General features: G+C 47.1%; 1 protein-coding gene across 7 annotated transcripts in view; it reads left to right on the top strand.

Moving 5' to 3' along the window:
• HIVEP3 (HIVEP zinc finger 3) overlaps positions 1–22,469 on the top strand; it is a 1,468,651-nt gene that overhangs the window by 123,425 nt on the left and 1,322,757 nt on the right. For 3 of the 7 annotated variants that reach the window (XM_077295551.1, XM_077295549.1, XM_077295552.1), the window contains one exon: positions 3–50. The gene's annotated coding sequence lies outside the window, so the exon portion shown is untranslated. Of the gene's footprint in view, positions 1–2; positions 51–1,523; positions 2,761–22,469 lie in introns of those variants that run through there. The other 4 variants (XR_013223825.1, XR_013223822.1, XR_013223823.1 and 1 more) reach the window with 3 other exon arrangements.

Here is a 22,469-nt window from a genome sequence, read left to right as displayed (position 1 = left end):
AGGGGGTGTTTTGTAATATTGACGGAGAAGTCCTTTTGACAGTCTGACAGGTGAGATGTCTCTTTGCTTTTAGTTGGTTTACATTTTTTATTTTTTTTATTATATTTATGCAAAATTGTATATACTTACATTAAAAGAAAGCACTTTCACTCCCATTGGTTATGGTATTTAGTAAATATGGTACATTTCCAACACCAGGAATGTTGAAAAATAATCAATACTTAACCTTTCAAGACATTGATGCTCCACTTTCTGTACCCCCCCAATTCCCAGCACTCTGTTTCATTCTGAGCAGCTCACTGTGTGTATATGTAGAACTCCGTTACTGGCCACATCGATTACATTCTTAGATAGCATGTGACTGGATGCCCTTAAGCGGGTTGTTCCACAAACATAACACAGGTCTGCAAGGGTAATATTGTTTGAAAAGTAAGAGGTGATTCTTATATACGGTACTTTCAATCGCTGAACTCAGTAAAAATTCCATCACATACAGTTTTTTCAAAAACTCTGACTCCATTAGCTTTTTCTTGCACCATACTTTGACTCCTTAGCATGCCCTTTGGTGGATGAATTTGGTGTCATTAGATTGGTTAGAAATTAATAGATGCTGCACTGCAATTGTCTGCTGTGGGCAGAGAAGAGTTTCTTAACCCAGCTTCCAAAAAGTGTGGTGGTGTCCATAGCAACTAAATCAAAGCACAGCTTACATTTTACCTCAGCAGAAGAAGAACTGAAAGCTGTGCTGTGATTGGTTGTTATGGGAAGTGAAGATGTATTTTTTTTTAGACAAAGTTCAAAAGAATGTCTAGTTGTGATTACCACGATTTTTCAGTATTTAGAGTTTGTGGTGTATTGTGGGTACTTTGGTGTAAAACTAGATGATCAGGACAAGTCGTAGGCCCCACATGTAGTGTGCTCTGTTTGTATAGAAGAACTAGGACAGTGGTCTAAAGGGAAGAAAGAGAGCTTTCGTTTTGTCGGGCTTATGATCTGGAGGGAACCGCAAAATCATAATGATGACTGATACTTTTTTACATGCAATGTGGAGGGAATCAACCTTAAAAATAAGAAGGAAATTATATACCCGGACCTACCATCAGTGATTCACCCTGTGCCAAGTCAGGGCTTGGACCTAAACATTCTGCTGAACTTTTAGGCTCTAGACTAAATAAATAGAGTCTACTAGCTCGTGGTATCTGTTTTCATGGTTCAGAGCAGAGAAAAGGAATTACTTCCATAGTTGTCTCAAGACTCTAGTTCATTGAAGTGATGTTCCAGGGCTGATAGAAAAATTGATTCATCCAAAAAAAGTGTGAAAGCTGTGATTGATTCATCCAAAAAAAGTGTGAAAGCTGTGCTTCTACACAATGGCAGCAACAAGGCTTCAGTGCCTGTAGGGCATTCTATTCACTTGAAGGAAAGCTATGAGAATTTATACTTTATTCTCAAGAAATTTAACTACGAGAGGATCAAGGATGGCCAGTCTGTGGTGATCTGAAAGTTTTCTCTTTGCTCCTTAGGCAGCAAGGAGGATACATGAAATACCCATGCTTTTTGTGTGAATGGGACGGCCGGGATAGTACTCATCACTGGAGCCAAAAAAGGTGGTCAATGAGAACATCTTTGCAACATTGACTCAAGAACTTAGTTGTAGAAAGTTTTAGTTTAATCTCACTAAAGTTCTCCTGCCACCACTCCACATAAAGCTTGGACTGATGAGGCAGTTTGTGAAAGCGCTACTGAAAGGAGAGACTTTTAAGTACCTACAGTATGTTCCAAGTATTTTTTGTGGGTCTGGACATTTGGAAACTCATGAAGGCCAACGTGTTCGAAACAAAAATGAAAACTATTGAGTAAAGGGCTTGGCATTCTTTTAAAGAAGTTGTGAAGAAATTTCTAAGTAGCAAAAAGATCCAAAATTTAAGTCCATCGTGGGGAACATGCTGAAACGTTTCAAAGCCTTTGATTGATGAATTTGAAGTTACATTTTTACATTCTCATTGGACTACTTTCTGAAAACCTTAGTTCTGTTAGCGAAGATCCGGGTGAAAGATTTCATTAACATAGTAACATAGTTAGTAAGGCCGAAAAAAGACATTTGTCCATCCAGTTCAGCCTATATTCCTATATTCCATCATAATAAATCCCCAGATCTACATCCTTCTACAGAACCTTATAATTGTATGATATAATATTGTTCTGCTCCAGGAAGACATCCAGGCCTCTCTTGAACCCCTCGACTGAGTTCGCCATCACCACCTCCTCAGGCAAGCAATTCCAGATTCTCACTGCCCTAACAGTAAAGAATCCTCTTCTATGTTGGTGGAAAAACCTTCTCTCCTCCAGACGCAAAGAATGCCCCCTTGTGCCCGTCACCTTCCTTGGTATAAACAGATCCTCAGCGAGATATTTGTATTGTCCCCTTATATACTTATACATGGTTATTAGATCGCCCCTCAGTCGTCTTTTTTCTAGACTAAATAATCCTAATTTCGCTAATCTATTAGAATATCAAGGAGATGGAAAAACGATACCAAGGTAGATGGAACATAAACATGATGGTGGACTACTGCTGGATGCTTCACAGAGAAGATGCGCAGGACTTCTATAAGAGAAAAGTTATCAAGAGAAGCTTTGAAGAGAAAAGGAAAAGGCGCAAGAATTAATTTCCAATTAAATTGCAGAATGAATGTTTAATAATTTTTTACATATAATATTGTGTACATTTTTGCCTACAATAAAGATTTTTCTTCTGTATTTCGCTTGTATATAATTTAAAGCTCATTTTGTGCAAAATCCATTCATGATGATTAAAAACAGAAGTGTTTTTTTTAACCCCTTAGTGACAGAGCCAATTTGGTACTTAATGACCGAGCCAATTTTTACAATTTTTACCACTGTCACTTTATGAGGTTATAACTCTGGAACGCTTTAACGGATCCCGCTGATTCTGAGATTGTTTTTTCGTGACATATTGCAGTTCATGTTAGTGGTAACAATTTATGATATTACTTGCGATTATTTATGAAAAAAACAGAAATATGGCGAAAATTTTTTAAATTTAGCAATTTTCAAACTTTGAATTTTTATGCCCTTAAATCAGAGAGATATGTGTAGCGCCCCCACTGCCGCAGGGCCGAGGGGTACCCGGTACCGGGCCTCTGAGTCTCTGCTCTGGGGTTGTCACGGTGGCTAGGCCCGGTCCGTGACCCTGCTGAGGGGCGTACAGTGATAGATATGATGGATGTGGATGGTGGTGGTGGTGCGGTGCAGTAAATAACGAGGACACCAGGTTGCAGTCTCTTTACCTCTTTACTGAAGGTCTCTGGGTCCAATCCAGGGCACTGTTAACCGGGCTGTCTGAGACCGGCCGGTCCGAAGGCACATCAGGAGTCCCCTTCACAGGTGGGAATCAGCGTCTACCTTCTAGCGCTATGTGTGTTGTAGTCCTTCCCTGCTGAGCACCCCGGGATAGTCCTCACAACTGCTTCTGTCTGTCTCTGATGCTCGTTCTCTCCGTCCCCCAGATGATATGGCTAGGACGCACCCGTATGATGGGGTAGGCCTGGAGTTCTTCCGGGACTCTAGAGTCGCCCCTCTCCCACAGCTGCCTCCGTTGTCTGCTTAGGTGTTTTAGTGAGACAGCCAACCTATAATTGGCTGTCCGGCCGTGGTTTGAAGTAATGCTTGTAGTCTCTTACTTGCTCGGCGTTCCGGCCACCGACTGTTGCCCCTCAGAAGGATGTTGCCTCGATCTTACAGCACGACTCCTTCTGGTTCTATCACTTCTTTGCTGTGTCCCCGTTTGTCGGGACCACACTCAGTTGGAGCAGCCTTTGGAAGTGGGGAATCACCAGAAATAATACACAAGACACGTCTCGTATAGTATATCACTGGGAAGCCTCTGAAAGCACACCTGCCTTCAAGGTGCTATCCCCTCTTTATATAGTTGGACAGGTAGTTTCAGTGGTTATACAAGTTTTGCTTGTTTAAACAAAGAGAGAAAAGAGAAGACAAAAAAAACAGTTTTGGCTATGTGATAGTTTCACAACAAACAATACAGTACAGTTTCGCCTATGTGGCAGTTTCACAAACATGAAATAGGATTTCATACTATAGCTAAAATGTCCTTGAATGGATAGGTCAATATTGATCACAAATTCTTTTTGATTCATTGAGGTAACCATTTTTGTTCCGCTCTTCACAATCCCCCCTTTGACATATTCCATTCAAACCTTGTCATATAGACGATTATTTTAGTCATTCTTTTTGTGATATTGCAAAAAAAAACTTTATATTCTCGCATCCATTACACAAAATTTATTTGTGCATACCGAGATACCCTTGAGTACAACCTTGAATAATACATATATAATTACAATAACTATAACTGTATGTATTAGGCTTTGCATAATCCCGGTAACCCACCCACCGATTCCCCTGAACCAATTGGCCGGGTTAAGAAAGGAAAAGGTATCTGACCACCAGCTATCCTTATTTTGGTCATTGTCTTTGTCATACTGATCCCTGAGTCGTTGTACGTCTTCTAATTTAAATCTCATACTCATAGTACTATTCGGGTCTCTATAATGACAGCAGGTGGGTCCGATGATTTGACACATACCCCCTTGTGAGGCAGTTAGGTAATCCAATACCAGGGTATGTTGGTTAGTGACTATTATAAGCTGATTCTGTACAGCTATACTAGTATTTAATATGTCCAATATATCCCAAATCTGGTCATCTAGATAATCCGTGGCTCTAACTAATTTATCTCACATCTGTGTTAACATAGGATAAATAAAAATGGTACTAGCAATTTTGTTGGGAATTCCCATTTGTACTATATGTGGCCTCCCCGAGGGACGTGGTGAGTTATCTTCAGCTCTTTTATACAGTGTGTGCTTGGGCACGGCTTGCATATTCACTTGTTTGTTCGAAATTATGAAAGTAGCCGGGGTTAGGCGTCCTAATGTACAAGTACCCTTTATACCTACGGGAAGCCATTTATATGCTCCTTCTCCGCATATCCAAAATGTACCCTCAGGCAGATCCCACAAAGCTGAGTGCTGCAATACCAATCTGTGAGCCAAATCCACAAAACTAGATACATTCTGAAGCATACACCAAGAGGGTTTTTGTCCCAAGGGGCTACAGTACCCGGCTGCGGGATTCCCACATACATGCATTCCGTTGAGGTTAACATTATTAACATCAATATCATGAGTCTTATACTGCTTTTTTGCAATGGCTTGCATGTATCCATGATGCCTTTCCTTCAAGCTTGACTGCTGTTGGAGTTGTTAACAGGACTTGGAAAGGTCCGTCAAATCTCGGTTCCAGAGTCTTTCTGGTGTGTCTTTTCACGTAGATTTGATCACCAGGTTCCAACTTGTGGCCTCCTTCGAGATTTTCTGGATCTGGAAGGGAAGCAAAAACTTGCGAATGCACTTTAGTTAAACGTTTTTGTAATTCTTGTACATAAGCAGTTAAAGTCTCAGTATTCAACATCAGTTGTTGTGGAAAATAACAACCCAAATTTGCTGCTCTACCAAAAAGAATCTCATGTGGTGACAGCTTAGCCTTCCCCCTTGGGGCGTTTCGGATGGAATACAGGGCAAGTGGTAGACACTCGGTCCAAGGCTTTCCTGTTTCTGCCATGGCCTTCTGGATTTTTAATTTTATTGTTCCATTTAATCTTTCCACTTTACCTGAACTCTGTGGGTGATACGGAGTGTGAAACTGGTTTTCTACTCCCAACATTTTCATAACATTCTGGAATATTTCTCCAGTAAAATGGGTACCCCTATCTGACTCGATCACCTCAGGCATGCCGTAACGGGGTATCAGTTCATGTGCTATTTTAATGGCAGTAGTTTTTGCTGAGGCTTTACGAACTGGATAAGCCTCTGGCCACCCTGAGAACATGTCCACACACACAAGCACATATTCGTATCCATTGTACCTAGGAAGCTGGATGTAGTCGATCTGGAGTCTTTGAAAGGGATACAGTGGTCTTACATGATGCTTGGTTGGGGTTTTAATGGTCTGACCTGGATTGTGTGCCAGGCATATAGCGCATGCAGCACACATGTTCCGAGCGAAATTACCAAAGCCTGGAGCCAACCACCTTTCTTTTACCTTGAGCGTCATACCGTTTGCCGATACATGCGTAGGTAGGTGGAGGTCACTCGCCACTGCGGGGTACCAGGCTCTGGGTAAACACAACAAAGTTCCTTTTTTCCATAATCCTTGCTGATCTTCTGCCCCTTTTTTCTGCCACTGCCCTCGTTCTTCGTTGTCTACCTGTTTCTGAGGTTCCTTCAATCTCTCCTCATCATCTTCAGAGCTATCTAGTGTGTGGGCATGATGTAAGGGTTTACGTGCTGCCTGTTTTTCTGCTTTGTCGGCTTTATCGTTACCCTTGGCTTCCTCGGTGTCGAGTCTCACATGTGCAGCTACCTTTATCACCGCTATTTCTTTAGTTTCTTGTGCTGCCTCCAGAATCTGTCTAATGAGGGAGGCATGTTTAACAGGTTGGCCTGAAGCAGTCATATAACCTCTGGCTCTCCATATTACGCCAAAATCGAAAATAATGCCATGTGCATATCTAGAATCAGTGTATATGTTTGCTGTCTGATCTTTGGCTATTTTTAGAGCTTCAACTAATGCCGTAAGTTCTGCTTCTTGTGCAGACTGATTAGCAGGGAGAGGTTCTGCTTTCAGCACTTCATGCTGAGTTACTACCGCATAACCTGTATGAAATTGTCCATTCATATCTGCATATCTACTGCCATCTATGAAAAGTTCAAATGTAGCATTACAGAGTGGCTTGTCACGTACATTACGTAAGCCCTGAGTCTCTTGTTCCATTAATTGTACACAATCATGCATTGACTCTGATGGGTCAAAGGAGTTGGAGAGTGCAGTTTCCTCAGGTATGGTACCCCCCTCAGACTCTAAAGGGAGCAAATACGCGAGATTAAGAGTCTGAACCCTGGCAAAGGAAATGTTGGGCGGCAGTAGTAGGGAACATTGGAGACGGAGGTGTCTGGCCATTGAAATATGTTTAGGTTGGACCTGGTTAAGAATGCCATGTACATCATGAGTGGTCTGAACTAGAAGTGGGTGATCAAGAACAATCTCAGAAGCTTTATCTAATAACAGTGAAATTGCGGCTACTTAACACCCTAGGAAAACTAAACTTTTAGCTAAGGTACACTGACTCTAGTTGTATCCTGCATCAGGTGAACGAAACCATGTTGTCCGTCCAAACTTCAAGGTCAGCACACTGTATAACATGACACTCCATCGTGTACATCCGTTATCTGTCCATGCTTACTCGCCTATCTTAGCTCACGTAACAACACCCTTTATCTAATCTAAGATGCACAGGAAAACAAACAAAGTCAGTTTTACAGCTGAACTTCAAAGCTTAGGTGAACACACACCTCCCTACCTATCTTAGTTCAAGCAACAAATCAGAGCATCCATGGATGTGACTCTATTATCCTGTGATCTGTGTTACTCTTATCATTATGAATTCTATGGAAACCTGGAGTTAAAAACCACAGGGGGTCTGATAGAAAACAGCAAAAAAAAAAAAAAAAAAAACCCCAACAACTAACAAATCCTATTATCATTGCAATCACATTGCACCTCAGATAAGGCCCTTCTGCCTCCTGTCTAAACCACACTGGTCTAACAATTCATTTCAATAACAAAAGAGCAAACTTAGCAAATAGAAGAAGAATAAAAGGAGCTAAAACAAAAGAAACAATGAAAGACCAGAGACCAGATAGAAACTCTATAATCTGAGTTTACATCAAGACCTCACTATCCTCCCTGGTTGTAATTGGCCATTTTGAGGAGTTTGCCCTTGGCTTGGGACAGACTGAGAGAAAATGCCATTATGTCTGTGAAAATGCCTGTGCTCCCTGACAATATTGCTAGGCCCCTCACAATTACTTGTGCAGTAACAGTTCCTTGCAATATGTCCAAAGTGACCACATTTAAAACATTTCACAGAATAATATTTCCTCTCCTTCATCGTACCCGGCCATTTGCAGTACCTGGCAATATGGCCGGAGCCAGCACAGGCATAACATGTAACACATGCCAAGCCTGATTTATGGGCCCGGACAGAACATACCTCCCTCTGTCTGGAACTTTTAAACTCTTCCATTACTAAGGATGCACTCTTAACAATGTCACGTTTGAACTTTCTTTGTAATTTAGACAGCACATATCTGTCATTACTTTTTATTATTGGATCAAAATTTGATAAAATATTTGATATATCACCTTTTCCATCACTCCCCCCTTTTTGCCCTGCACAGGGCACAATTGGTTGGGGATCTGACCTTGTGTTCAGAGACAAAGAGAAGGCCGGCACCACATTTGAAAAATCATTGATGATATTTTTCAGACTAGTAATCAGTTGGGAACTAGTATCCAGCTCCACACTGCACTGATTAACAATGGCATCACTGCCTGCTGCCATTTCCTTCACAGCTCTGACCTCAGCCCCAGACTGAATCAGCTGGGCTTCCATATCAACACAATGATTTTTCATTTTCAGCAGTTGTGATTCAAGACTAGCAATCTGCTTTTCTCTGTCTACATTATACTGTTCATTCTCTGCCAGTTGTGTCTGTAAGGCACACACTCTCTGCACATTAGTCACACAACACTGGCAGTGGAAATTTGGGGAATCTGCATTACACAGGGATTCCTCATACACACAGATCAGTTTAGCTAACATTTGTAGTCGTTTGCTTGATTTATTCAAGACCGACCGTTTCTGTATGCACATGCTGTCATGCCCACATGCTTGTTCCAATAGGGCAGACCACAGCATTTCTGCTACCCTAGAGACATCAATCAACGCTTGGATCTGATCTATCCATTTCTTGTCTCTTATTATGCCCTTTTTTTTTTCTCCTGAATTCCTTCCCATTTTTTTCTACTAAAGGCTTCTGCCTTAGTAACTCCAAACTTACTAAAAATCTTTCTCAGCCCCTTAGTGGCATCTTCACCACTTCTCTCCTTTATGATAGTATAGATATCTAATTCTTCTGGTTCCGACTTTGTTTGCTTATTCCCCATTTTCTTATCCTGAGCTTTCTTGCCCTAGGTGGCATTTGGGTATGAGAATACCTCGTTACCTTCTTCCTAAGGAGCTAGGATGTTTAACGGCTTCTGCGTACCGTGTTGATGTAAGAAAATCCTGATTCCTACACCTATAGCAAACAACACAAATGCAACCAGACAGAGGATCAAAATACAACGTATCTTGTCCCAGGCTAATTTATCTGTCCTGGGCTCATACTATCATACACTTATCCGTCACCAGGTTTTCGTCAAAGACAGGATCAGAGATTGAACATAGGCGCGGAGGTCTCCCCGAAAGGACGCAACCACGTTGCCCAGTGGGACAGTCACTTCTTCTGTTTCAACACCCTGGGCGGCTTATAGGGCTATTCCCAACTTCCACACACCTTCTATTCACATTCACTCTCATTCAATGCCGTACTCCGTGAGGTGGTCAATTCCTAAGTAGTTCAAGAACCCGAGCTATAGGTATCCTCCTCTACTAGAACTACCCGCTAAAGGACACGACACAGAAAATCTTACGGACAGTGCAGGGCAGATATAAGAGATCTAACAGTGTCTCTTACCTGGCCAGGTTTTTATTCATCTGCCGTCCATTATCCCAGATTCTCTTTTTGTTCGTATTCTGCCGGTGTTCTTGAAGGAGTACACAGACCTCGGGATCCCTGTTCAGGCGCCAGGAAATGTCGGGACCACACTCAGTCGGAGCAGCCTTTGGAAGTGGGGAATCACCAGAAATAATACACAAGACACGTCTCGTATAGTATATCACTGGGAAGCCTCTGAAAGCACGCCTGCCTTCAAGGTGCTATCCCCTCTTTATATAGTTGGACAGGTAGTTTCAGTGGTTATACAAGTTTTGCTTGTTTAAACAAAGAGAGAAAAGAGAAGACAAAAAAAACAGTTTCGGCTATGTGATAGTTTCACAACAAACAATATAGTACAGTTTCGCCTATGTGGCAGTTTCACAAACATGAAATAGGATTTCATACTATAGCTAAAATGTCCTTGAATGGATAGGTCAATATTGATCACAAATTCTTTTTGATTAATTGAGGTAACCATTTTTGTTCCGCTCTTCACACCGTTGCTCACTGGTTTGTGCTATTCTTAGGAGTCTGCTAGGATCCCATCCCTGACAGGTCCTCTCACTAGCTCTTCCCAGTTACTTCTTCTCTGTCTTCCTGTCCAACCCCCAGTTTTACCAGAGTGTGAGGAGTGGCCTACTAGATAGAACCACTCCCCCTGGTGGCCGGAGTGTGAAGTGTAATGTGAGTGTTACCTGATCAGGTGAACTCCTTTAGTGCAATCAGACGTAACATCACTCCCCTTAGTGGCAGAGCGACGTTACTGCAACAACCAGGACTCTGGGGCGCTGCACTCCCCCCCGGTTAAATCCAGTACTCCCGGACTGGAAAAATAAGAACAACAATACATGTTAACAGGAAAACACACAACATTTTAAAAGATTATACACAATTAAACATAACATTGCTTCCCTCTAGGGGAGGTGAGGACTCTTGAACGTTGCGAAAGTTAGGTCATGCACAGTTTATGACTCTCAGTTCAGTGGTTGAAACAGCGGGGACCCCGGGTAAACAAAGAGGTCCCCTTTTAGAAGTTTTTGGAGCAATTCACTGTCCATTACCCCGTTGTCCATTTTTAAAACCTGTAACAGAAGATATGCACACAAACATTTTCAACTAAATAGCAGCCCTCATTAATACCTCCAAGTTTTGTAGCGGAGTGGAGTTTGATTCTGAGTGCTGCGTGTGGACCTTCGCAGCGCAGTGGTCGCTATTGACCTAACAGGGCCCGCTATGCTTGCTACCGCTGGTGTAGTGCACTGTCTTCTGGCTACACTTCTAGTGAGTCTGGGTAGCACTGGCAGGCTAGAGCTCTCAGGGCTGCTGCTACCAACAGTGGGTACGACAGATTCGCCGATAGCAGAGGGAGGACTTGCCGGTTCAACGGTTGGCATGGCATCATCAGATTGGATCTGCTGAGCTGGCTGAGGCTGCGGGGCCGGATGATCTGGTACCACCATTGTTTCTGGTGGATCCGGCTGTTGGAACATTAGAACAGGTACCACGATGGCCTGATTTATCTGAGTCCAGGACTGGGGAAAGTCACCGAGGACAGTGTGGATCATCTTCTCCTTTTCTTCAGGTGGGGAGATTCCTGGAGCCGTTTCCCTCTCTCTCAACTTATCAGGGCAGACCTTAAGGTGATCCCTGGATATCGCCATTGAGGTCTCCCCTCCGTCCTTGCTGATGTGACTGCACAGGAGCCCCTCAATGAACCGCTCCTTCAGGAGTTTATCCTCATCCTGCATGCTGTCGGGGTCACTGCTTAATGGCCCGCATCGCCTCCTGGAGATTAAGGGCATAGTCCCGTAAGCTATCCTGCGGTCTCTGTTTACATCCATAGAAAGTCAATTTAATTTCTGTAGCTGTACGGGTATCGAAGGTGACTTTAAGCTTTGCAAAAACCTTCCGTGCAGTTCCCTTATCCGTGGTGGGCCAGGACTTCATTTCTCTCAAAGCCGCTCCAAAGAGTTGGCCGGTTATCATATGGACCTTCTGAGGCTCTGTCAGGGGATAGAGCTCGAGCAGGCTGCAGAGCCCTTCCTTAAAGTCAGTTAATGTATGCGACTCCCCGGAGTATCGTGGGAGCCAGGCCGCTCCGGGCAGGTATGGCATAGAGAAGGGCATTATGGCCTTTGTGGTAGCGGCCGTGTCTAACTGGCTAATGGGGGCAGCGGGCTCCGGGGCTGCCAGTAGTGGTATTAGGGCCGCGGCTTCACCCGCTGCGGAGACCGGAGCTGCCCCTGCGTCCACGGCTGCGGCCGCCACCTCCTCTCCTCCCGACTCGGACATGGCTGTCCCTTCCTCCCACTAACCTGCTGGAGGTCGGAGTTCCTCTTCCGGGGCTGGCACTTTACCGCGCTTTCTCGTTCCGCGCTTCTTTTTGACCAGTTCCGCCCACTTCCACGCCCCTCTTCTTCTCCTGCGCTCTCCTCAGCGCTGTAATGGCGGATTTTGGCGGCAAGTGGCGCGCCACAGTCTTTGCAATAAATCACAGTCCAAGTATAATAAATCACAGTTCCAAGGCACACATGACCTGATTCTTCAGGCTTAAGTAAATCCTGTTCGTGAAGGCCAAGTTGTAGCGCCCCCACTGCCGCAGGGCCGAGGGGTACCCGTTACCGGGCCTCTGAGTCTCTGCTCTGGGGTTGTCACGGTGGCTAGGCCCGGTCCGTGACCCTGCTGAGGGGCATACAGTGATATGATGGATGTGGATGGTGGTGGTGGTGCGGTGCAGTAAATAACGAGGACACCAGGTTGCAGTCTCTTTACCTCTTTACTGAAGGTCTCTGGGTCCAATCCAGGGCACTGTTAACCGGGCTGTCTGAGACCGGCCGGTCCGAAGGCACATCAGGAGTCCCCTTCACAGGTGGGAATCAGCGTCTACCTTCTAGCGCTATGTGTGTTGTAGTCCTTCCCTGCTGAGCACCCCGGGATAGTCCTCACAACTGCTTCTGTCTGTCTCTGATGCTCGTTCTCTCCGTCCCCCAGATGATATGGCTAGGACGCACCCGTATGATGGGGTAGGCCTGGAGTTCTTCCGGGACTCTAGAGTCGCCCCTCTCCCACAGCTGCCTCCGTTGTCTGCTTAGGTGTTTTAGTGAGACAGCCAACCTATAATTGGCTGTCCGGCCGTGGTTTGAAGTAATGCTTGTAGTCTCTTACTTGCTCGGTGTTCCGGCCACCGACTGTTGCCCCTCAGAAGGATGTTGCCTCGATCTTACAGCATGACTCCTTCTGGTTCTATCACTTCTTTGCTGTGTCCCCGTTGCTCACTGGTTTGTGCTATTCTTAGGAGTCTGCTAGGATCCCATCCCTGACAGGTCCTCTCACTAGCTCTTCCCAGTTACTTCTTCTCTGTCTTCCTGTCCAACCCCCAGTTTTACCAGAGTGTGAGGAGTGGCCTACTAGATAGAACCACTCCCCCTGGTGGCCGGAGTGTGAAGTGTAATGTGAGTGTTACCTGATCAGGTGAACTCCTTTAGTGCAATCAGACATAACATCACTCCCCTTAGTGGCAGAGCGACGTTACTGCAACGACCAGGACTCTGGGGCGCTGCACATGTCACACAAAATAGTTAATAAATAACATTTCCCACATGTCTACTTTACATCAGCACAATTTTGGAAACAAAATTGTTTTTTGTTAGGAAGTTATAAGGGTTAAAAGTTGACCAGTGATTTCTCATTTTTACAACAAAATTTACAAAACCATTTTTTTTAGGGACCACCTCACATTTAAAGTCACTTTGAGGGGTGTACATGACAGAAAATACCCAAACTTGACACCATTCTAAAAACTGCACCCCTCAAGGGGCTCAAAACCACATTCAAGAAGTTTATTAACCCTTTACGTGCTTCACAGGAGCTGAAACAATGTGTAAGGAAAAAATGAACATTTAACTTTTTTTCTGCAAACATTTTACTTCAGAACCAATTTTTTTATTTTCACAAGTGTAAAAAGAGAAAATTAACGACAAAATTTGTTGTGCGATTTCTCCTGAATATGTCGATATCCCATATGTGGGGGTAAACCACTGGTTGGGCGCACGGCAGGGCTTGGAAGAGAAGGAGCACCATTTGACTTTTTCAATGCAGAATTGGCTGGAATTGAGATCGGACGCCATGTCGTGTTTGGAGAGCCCCTGATGTGCCTAAACAGTGGAAACCCCCCACAAGTGACACCATTTTGGAAACTAGACTCCTTAAGGAACTTATCTACATGTGTGGTGAGCACTTTGAACCCCAAAGTACTTTACAGAAGTTTATAACATAGAGCCGTGAAAAGAAAAAAAATCACATTTTTTGCACAAAAATGATCTTTTCGGCCATAAATTCTTATTTTACCAAGGGTAACAGGAGAATTTGGACCCCAAAATTTGTGGTCCAGTTTGTCCTGAGTACGCTGATACCCCATATGTGGGGGGGACCACTGTTTGGGCACACATCGGGGCGCGGAAGGGAAGTAGTGACGATGTAAAATGCAGACTTTGATGGAATTGTCTTGTTGCATTTGCAGAGCTCCTGACCGGGCCGGACTGGCCATCTGGAAATTCTGGAAAATGCGTCGTGGGCCACCTTGTCTGCTATGTTGTTAAGAAAATCGGTGTTCTCAAGACACCCATACTGTTAAGAGTTGTGACGGAGGTATCATTACAAATATTGGTCTTGTAGTAAATCTTGCTTTCCTCCATGCACGGTAACATTAGTAAAATGTCCCATCTGGTGCTTGAGGATGGGGATAGCATGGGCCTGTGTGATTTCAAAAGCCAGGGCTGAATTTCGGCCCCAGTCCATACCTGGCTCCTGATGTACCTAAACAGTAGAAACCCCCCACAAGTGACCCCATTTTGGAAACTAGACCCCTCAAGGAACTTATCTAGATGTGTAGTGATCACTTTGAATGCCCAAGGGCTTCACAGAAGTTTATAATGCAAAAAGCTGTGAAAATAAAAAATCCTTTTTTTTCCTCCAAAATGATTTTTCTTAGCTCGCAATTTTTTATTTTCTCAAGGGTAACATGAGAAAAATGGACCCCAAAATTTGTTGTCCAGTTTGTCCTGAGTACGCTGATACCTCAGTAGTTGGGGGGACCACTGTTTGGGCACACATCAAGTCTCGGGAGGGAAGTAGTGACGTTTTAAAATGCAGACTTTGATGGAATGGTCTGCGGGCATCATGTTGCATTTTCAGAGCCCCTGACATACCTAAACAGTAGACACTCCCCACAAGTGACCCCATTTTGGAAACTAGACCCCCCAAGGAACTTATCTAGATATGTAGTGAGCATTTTGAATGCCCATGTGCTTCACAGAAGTTTGACGCAGAGCCGTGAAAATAAAAAATCTTTTTTTTCCACAAAAAATTTTTTTTTGCCCCCAATTTTTTTTTTATTTTTGCAAGGGTAACAGGAGAAACTGGGCCCCAAAGGTGGTTGTCCAATTAGTACTTAGTACGCTGATGCCCCATATGTGGGGGTAAACCACTGTTTGGGCGCACGGCAGAGCTCAGAAGCGAGAGCACCATTTGACTTTTTGAGCGCAAAATTGGCTGTCACTTTTGGAGACCCCATGATGTACCTAAACAGTGGAAACCCTCCAATTCTAACTCCAACCCTAACCCCAACACATCCCTAACCCTAATCCCAACCCGATCCATAATCCTAATCACAACCATAACCCTAATCAGAACCCTATCCCCACAACACCACTAACCCTAATCCCAACCTTAACCATAACCCTAATCAAAACCCTAAGCCCAACACACCCCTAATCCTAATCTCAACCCTAACCTCAAACCTAACCCTAATCCCAACCCTAATCCCAATACACCCCTAACCCTAATCCCAACCCTAACCTTAACCCTAATCCCAAACCTAACCCTAATCCCAAACGTAACCCTAATGCCAACCCTAATGTCAACCCTAATCCTAACTTTAGCTCCAACCCTAACTTTAGCTCCAACCCCTACTCTAATTGGAAAATGGAAATACATACATTTTTATTATCTTATTATTTTTTCCTAACTAATGGGGTGATAAAGGGGGGGGGGTTATTTGCTATTTATTTTTTATTTTGATCACTGTGATAGGATCTATCACGGTGACCAAAATGAAACGAGGAAGAATCTTCCTCTGCTGGCCGGCAGTGCGCATATGCCCGCCATTTTCTTACTGGAGGAAGAAGCCGGCGGCCAGGAGAGGAAGCAGGAGGACCCAGGGACACCGGTAAGTATGACAGGGTCCCCGATCCCCCCATTTCTCTGTCCTCTGATGTGCGATCACATCAGAGGACAGAGAATGTACACCGCTTTTTTTTTTTTGCGGTCGCCAGTAAATGGTTAATTACAGGCGATCACAAAACGGGTCGGTAAAAACCGACCCCGATCATGTTCTTTGGGTTCTCGGCTACCCCCGGCAGCTGACATCCCAAAGATCGGCCGGATGCCGGCCGGCGGGTGCAATGTGCTTGCACCCGCCATTTTTTTGCCTGAAGAAGATGGCGACGCCTATGGGGAACCACGACGAGCACCGGGGGAAATGGGTTAGTATCGGGGAGCGATCGGGGACCCCATTTCTCTGTCCTCTGATGTGCGATTACATCGGAGGCCAGAGAAATTTAAATGGCAAGTTGCGTTTTTTGGGGGGGTTTTTTGCAGCTGCCGTTAAATGGTTAATTACCGGCGATCGCAACCCAGGGGTCAGTAAAAAACAAGTTGAATCATGTTCTCTGAGGTCTCGGCTACCCGTGGCAACCGAGACCCCAGAGAAAATCCGACTCTGGGGGGCGCTATACACTTTTTCTACAGCGCCGTTAATTAACGGCGCTGTGGTTTAAGTACCCTTAACTACCGCCATTAAAAGGCGTATCGGCAGTCGTTAAGAGGTTAATCTTGGCATAAGAAATCATAAGAATCGGTCATTGGATTTGTAAAACTGTTCATAAAACCAAATTTTGCATACCTATGTTATTAATTTAAAGGGGTTGTCTGGTCCAAATCAATAAGTCTGCAGTCACTCTGCCCAATGTTAAACTAAGGGGCAGCTCACAACTACGATTGTTTTCGCATGCCGAATTGGCATGAGAAAATAATCACACAAGTCTATGGGTGCGTGTGAAACATCGCACTGCACTCGGATATCACCCGAGTGCAGTGCGATTCCCGTGGACACTGCAAATGGAGGAGATGGAAAAATAAATTTCTCTGTCTCCTCCGCATCTGTGCTGTGATTCTCGCATGCAAGAGGATCGAAGCACAGACCATTGACACTCGGCTCACGCTCGCAGCAGAGCTGGAGTGGATTGTCATTAGCACATCGCATCCGGTGCTCTTGCATCAGATGCTATATGCTAGTGTGACTCCGGCCGTAGGTAAAGTTTTTTGAAATGGTATTAAAAATTTAATTGGAACCTGAGAACATGATTTATCTCTCCAAGATATTAGGAGCACTTTACCCCAGCCTCATAATACCATTTTAATGATCCCTAAATAATTATTAATAGCACTTTCAGTGTTGCTATAACTAATGCTTAAAGGTGTTGTCCACTACTAGGACAACCCCTTCTTAAACTAAATGTTCTACCCCGATAAAATGATAAAGCCTATACTCGCCTCCCGTGTTGGCACTGTTCCAGGGGTGTGTGTTGTGACATGAGACTCCAACGCCGTCTACCAATCAGCACTGACGTCACAGTCCCGGCCTTCGTACGAAACTGAACATGAATAGGAAGTCAGAGAGCAACTGCAGCCCGGACTTCCTTTTCATGTTCAGTTAGTTTGTCCAAAGGCGGAGACAGTGATGCCAGTACTGATTGGGTGCCAAGCATCACATGTCATTCCACTGTATCACAGCCCCAGGACCGTGAGTGTTGACATGTATTATTTTTGTTATTATTATAAATAATAATAATTATAATAATAATACTAGATGGGTATTTCCTGAAGGAACTACAGATAGTGCTTTGGAATGGTGCCAGGGCTGCCCCTGCAAGACTTTCACACTTGGGTGCCCCTCAGGCGGTCCGATTTGGTAGGCGGAGTCACTCTGGGTCTGATTTGGTGGGTTGGGTCAATCTGGGTCAGATTTAGTGGGCGGGGTCACTCTGGGTCCGATTTGGTGGGCGGGGTCACTCTGGGTCCGATTTGGTGGGCGGGGTCACTCTGGGTCCGATTTGGCGGGCGGCGCCACTCTGGGTCCGATTTGGCGGGCGGCGCCACTCTGGGTCCGATTTGGCGGGCGGCGTCACTCTGGGTCCGATTTGGCGGGCGGCGCCACTCTGGGTCCGATTTGGCGGGCGGCGCCACTCTGGGTCCGATTTGGCGGGCGGCGCCACTCTGGGTCCGATTTGGCGGGCGCCGCCACTCTGGGTCCGATTTGGCGGGCGGCGCCACTCCGGGTCCGATTTGGCGGGCAGGGCCACTCTGGGTCCGATTTGGTGGGCTGCGCACCTCGGGATCCGATTTGGTGGGCGGGTCACTTTAAGAGTTGATATTATCTGGCAAAACTGTGTCTTGGTAGAGTTCGTAGGCGTTGGCATAGTAACTGAGTCTGACTGCGCATATCAATGAGCTAATCAGCCAGGTGGCAGTTGGCAGTTATTTTTAGAAATTGCCTCAGAAATCAGGCCCATTATAAACGTATGGGAAAATTTCCCTATTGAAATGCATTGAAACACTTTTTTCAAACGCAAATTGCGCCAAAACTACAAATCCGATCGACATGAAAAATACTTAGCACACCTCTTGGGGATGCTGGCTTCGAAATGACACCTCACTGGAGTCTGTGAGTGAAGCGGTTCGGGCTGCATTAACTGCGGACTGAATAATAATAATAAGAACTAGATGGGTATTTCCTGAAGGAACTACAGATAGTGCTTTGGAATGGTGCACGGGCTGCCCTGCAAGACTTTCACACTTGGGTGCCCCTCAGGCGGTTCGATTTGGTAGGCGGAGTCACTCTGGGTCTGATTTGGTGGGTTGGGTCAATCTGGGTCTGATTTTGTGGGCAGGGTAAATCTAGGTCCGATTCGGTGGGCGGGGTCACTTTGGGTCCGATTTGGTGTTCGGGGTCACTCTGGGTCTGATTTGGTGGGCGGGGTCACTCTGGGTCCGATTCGGTGGGCGGAGCCACTCTGGGTCTGATTTGGTGGGCGGGGCACAACAGAGACCGATTTGGTGGGTGGGGTCACTCTGGGTCCGATATTGAGGGCCGGGTCACTCTGGGTCCGATTTGGTGGGCCGGGTCACTCTGGGTCCGATTTGGTGGGCCGGGTCACTCTGGGTCCGATTTGGTGGGCCGGGTCACTCTGGGTCCGATTTGGTGGGCCGGGTCACTCTGGGTCCGATTTGGTGGGCCAGGTCACTCTGGGTCCGATTTGGTGGGCCGGGTCACTCTGACTGACAGCAGGATAAGGGAATGGCTGATAACAGAGAGAATAGACTGACAGCAGGACAGGGAATGGCTGATAACAGAGAGAAATAGACTGACAGCAGGACAGGGAATGGCTGATAACAGAGAGAAATAGACTGACAGCAGGACAGGGGAATGGCTGATAACAGAGAGAATAGACTGACAGCAGGACAGGGGAATGGCTGATAACAGAGAGGAGCTGATATTATCTGACTGACAAAACCTGTTTCCTAGTGGGCTCATAGGCGTTGGCATAGTAACTGGATCTGACTGCGCATATCAATGAGCTATTCAGCCAGGTGGCAGTTGGCAGTTATTTTTAGAAATTGCCTCAGAAACCAGGCCATTATACCCTATGAGGAAATTTCCCTATTGAAACGCATTGAGACAATGCTTTCCAATGAGGGGAAAACAATTTTCAAATGCAAATTGCGCCAAAACTACAAATCCGATCGACACGAAAAATACTTAGCACACCTCTCGTGGACGCTGGTTTCGAAATGACGCCTCACTGGAGTCTGTGAGTGCAGCGGTATGGGCCGCATTAATTGCGGAAAAAAGCCTAATAATAATAATAACTAGATGGGTATTTCCTGAAGGAACTACAGATAGTGCTTTGGAATGGTGCCCGGGTTGCCCCAGCAAGACTTTCACACTTGGGTGCCCCTCAGGCGCTGGTTTGGTAGTTGTAGCCACTCTGGGTCCGATTTGGCAAGCGGCGCCACTCTGGGTCCGATTTGGCGGGCGGCGCCACTCTGGGTCCGATTTGGCGGGCGGCGCCACTCCGGGTCCGATTTGGCGGGCGGTGCCACTCCGGGTCCGATTTGGCGGGCGGCGCCACTCCGGGTCCGATTTGGCGGGCGGCGCCACTCCGGGTCCGATTTGGCGGGCGGCGCCACTCCGGGTCCGATTTGGCGGGCGGCACCACTCCGGGTCCGATTTGGCGGGCGGCGCCACCCTGGGTCCGATTTGGCGGGCGGCGCCACCCTGGGTCCGATTTGGCGGGCGGCGCCACTCCGGGTCTGATTTGGCGGGCGACGCCACTCCGGCTCCGATTTGGCGGGCGGCGTCACTCCGGGTCCGATTTGTCAGGCGGCGCCACTCCGGGTCCGATTTGGCGGGCGGAGTCACTCTGGGTCCGATTTGGCGGGCGGCGCCACTCCGGGTCCGATTTGGTGGGCAGGGCCACTCTGGGTCCGATTTGGTGGGCGAGGCCACTCGGGGTCCAATTTGGTGGGCTGCGCACCTCGGGATCCGATTTGGTGGGCGGGTCACTTTAAGAGCTAATATTATCTAGCACAACTGTCCTGCTGGGGTCATGTACAGTTCATAGGCGTTGGCATAGTAACTGGGTCTGACTGCACATATCAATGAGCTAATCAGCCAGGTGGCAGTTTACAGTTATGTTGAAATTGCCTCAGAAACCAGGCCATATGAGGAAATTTCCCTATTGAAACGCGTTAAGACAATGCTTTCCAATTAGGGGAAAACAATTTTCAAACGCAAATTGCGCCAAAACTACAAATCCGATCGACACGAAAAATAGTTAGCACACCTCTCGTGGACACTGGCTTCGAAATGACACCTCACTGGAGTCTGTGCGTTCAGCGGTTCAGGCTGCTTTAATTGCGAAAAAAAGCCTAATAATAATAATAATAATAAGAAGAAGAAGAAGTTTACCACGATGGAATAACAGTATAGTGCTTTGTTCCAAAGCACTATAACTAGATGGGCATTTCCTGAAGGAAATACATGGTGCTTGAACAGCGCTGCCAGCTTTACAGCAGCACTTTTCACAGACGGGACTGGGGGGCCACTTACTTTTCCACACCCGGGACCAGGGGAGCACTTACTATTCCACACCCGTGACGGGGCACACTTACTTTTCCACACCCGGGACCGGGGCGCACTTACTTTTGCACACCCGGGACCGGGGCGCACTTACTTTTGCACACGAGGCCGGGGGCGCACTTACTTTTGCACACGGGGCCGGGGGCGCACTTACTTTTGCACACGGGGCCGGGGGCGCACTTACTTTTGCACAGGGGGCCGGGGGCGCACTTACTTTTGCACACGGGGCCGGGGGTCACTTACTTTTGCACACGGGGCCGGGGGCGCACTTACTTTTGCACACGGGGCCGGGGGCGCACTTACTTTTGCACACGGGGCCGGGGGCGCACTTACTTTTGCACACGGGGCCGGGGGCGCACTTACTTTTGCACACGGGGCCGGGGGCGCACTTACTTTTCACACACGGGGCCGGGGGCGCACTTACTTTTCACACACGGGGCCGGGGGCGCACTTACTTTTGCACACGGGGCCGGGGGCACACTTACTTTTGCACACGGGGCCGGGGGCACACTTACTTTTGCACACGGGGCCGGGGGCGCACTTACTTTTGCACACGGGGCCGGGGGCGCACTTACTTTTGCACACGGGGCCGGGGGCGCACTTACTTTTCCACACGGGGCCGGGGGCTCACTTACTTTTCACACACGGGCCGGGGGTGCACTTACTTTTCACACACGGGGCCGGGGGGGGCACTTACTTTTCACACACGGGCCGGGGGCGCACTTACTTTTGCACACGGGGCCGGGGGTGCACTTACTTTTCACACACGGGGCCGGGGGCACTTACTTTTCACACAGGGGGCCGGGGGGGCACTTACTTTTCACACACGGGGCCGGGGGGGGCACTTACTTTTCCAACACGGGGCCGGGGGGGCACTTACTTTTCCAACACGGGGCCGGGGGCGCACTTACTTTTGCACACGGGGCCGGGGGTGCACTTACTTTTCACACACGGGGCCGGGGGGCACTTACTTTTCACACAGGGGGCCGGGGGGGCACTTATTTTTCACACACGGGGCCGGGGGGGCACTTACTTTTCACACACGGGGCCGGGGGCGCACTTACTTTTGCACACGGGGCCGGGGGCGCACTTACTTTTGCACACGGGGCCGGGGGCTCACTTACTTTTCACACACGGGGCCGGGGGTGCACTTACTTTTCACACACGGGGCCGGGTGCACTTACTTTTCACACAGGGGGCCGGGGGGGCACTTACTTTTCACACACGGGGCCGGGGCGCACTTACTTTTCACACACGGGGCCGGTGGGGCACTTACTTTTCACACACGGGGCCGGGGGCGCACTTACTTTTGCACACGGGGCCGGGGGGCACTTACTTTTGCACACGGGGCTGGGGGCACACTTACTTTTGCACACGGGGCCGGGGGCGCACTTACTTTTGCACACGGGGCCGGGGGCGCACTTACTTTTGCACACGGGGCCGGGGGCGCACTTACTTTTGCACACGGGGCCGGGGGCACACTTACTTTTGCACACGGGGCCGGG

The sequence above is a fragment of the Ranitomeya variabilis genome, chromosome 3 (assembly GCF_051348905.1).
Source record: "Ranitomeya variabilis isolate aRanVar5 chromosome 3, aRanVar5.hap1, whole genome shotgun sequence".
Classification (NCBI taxonomy): domain Eukaryota; kingdom Metazoa; phylum Chordata; class Amphibia; order Anura; family Dendrobatidae; genus Ranitomeya; species Ranitomeya variabilis.
Note: the sequence above shows the minus strand (reverse complement) of the source record. Positions and strands in the feature narration are given on the sequence as shown.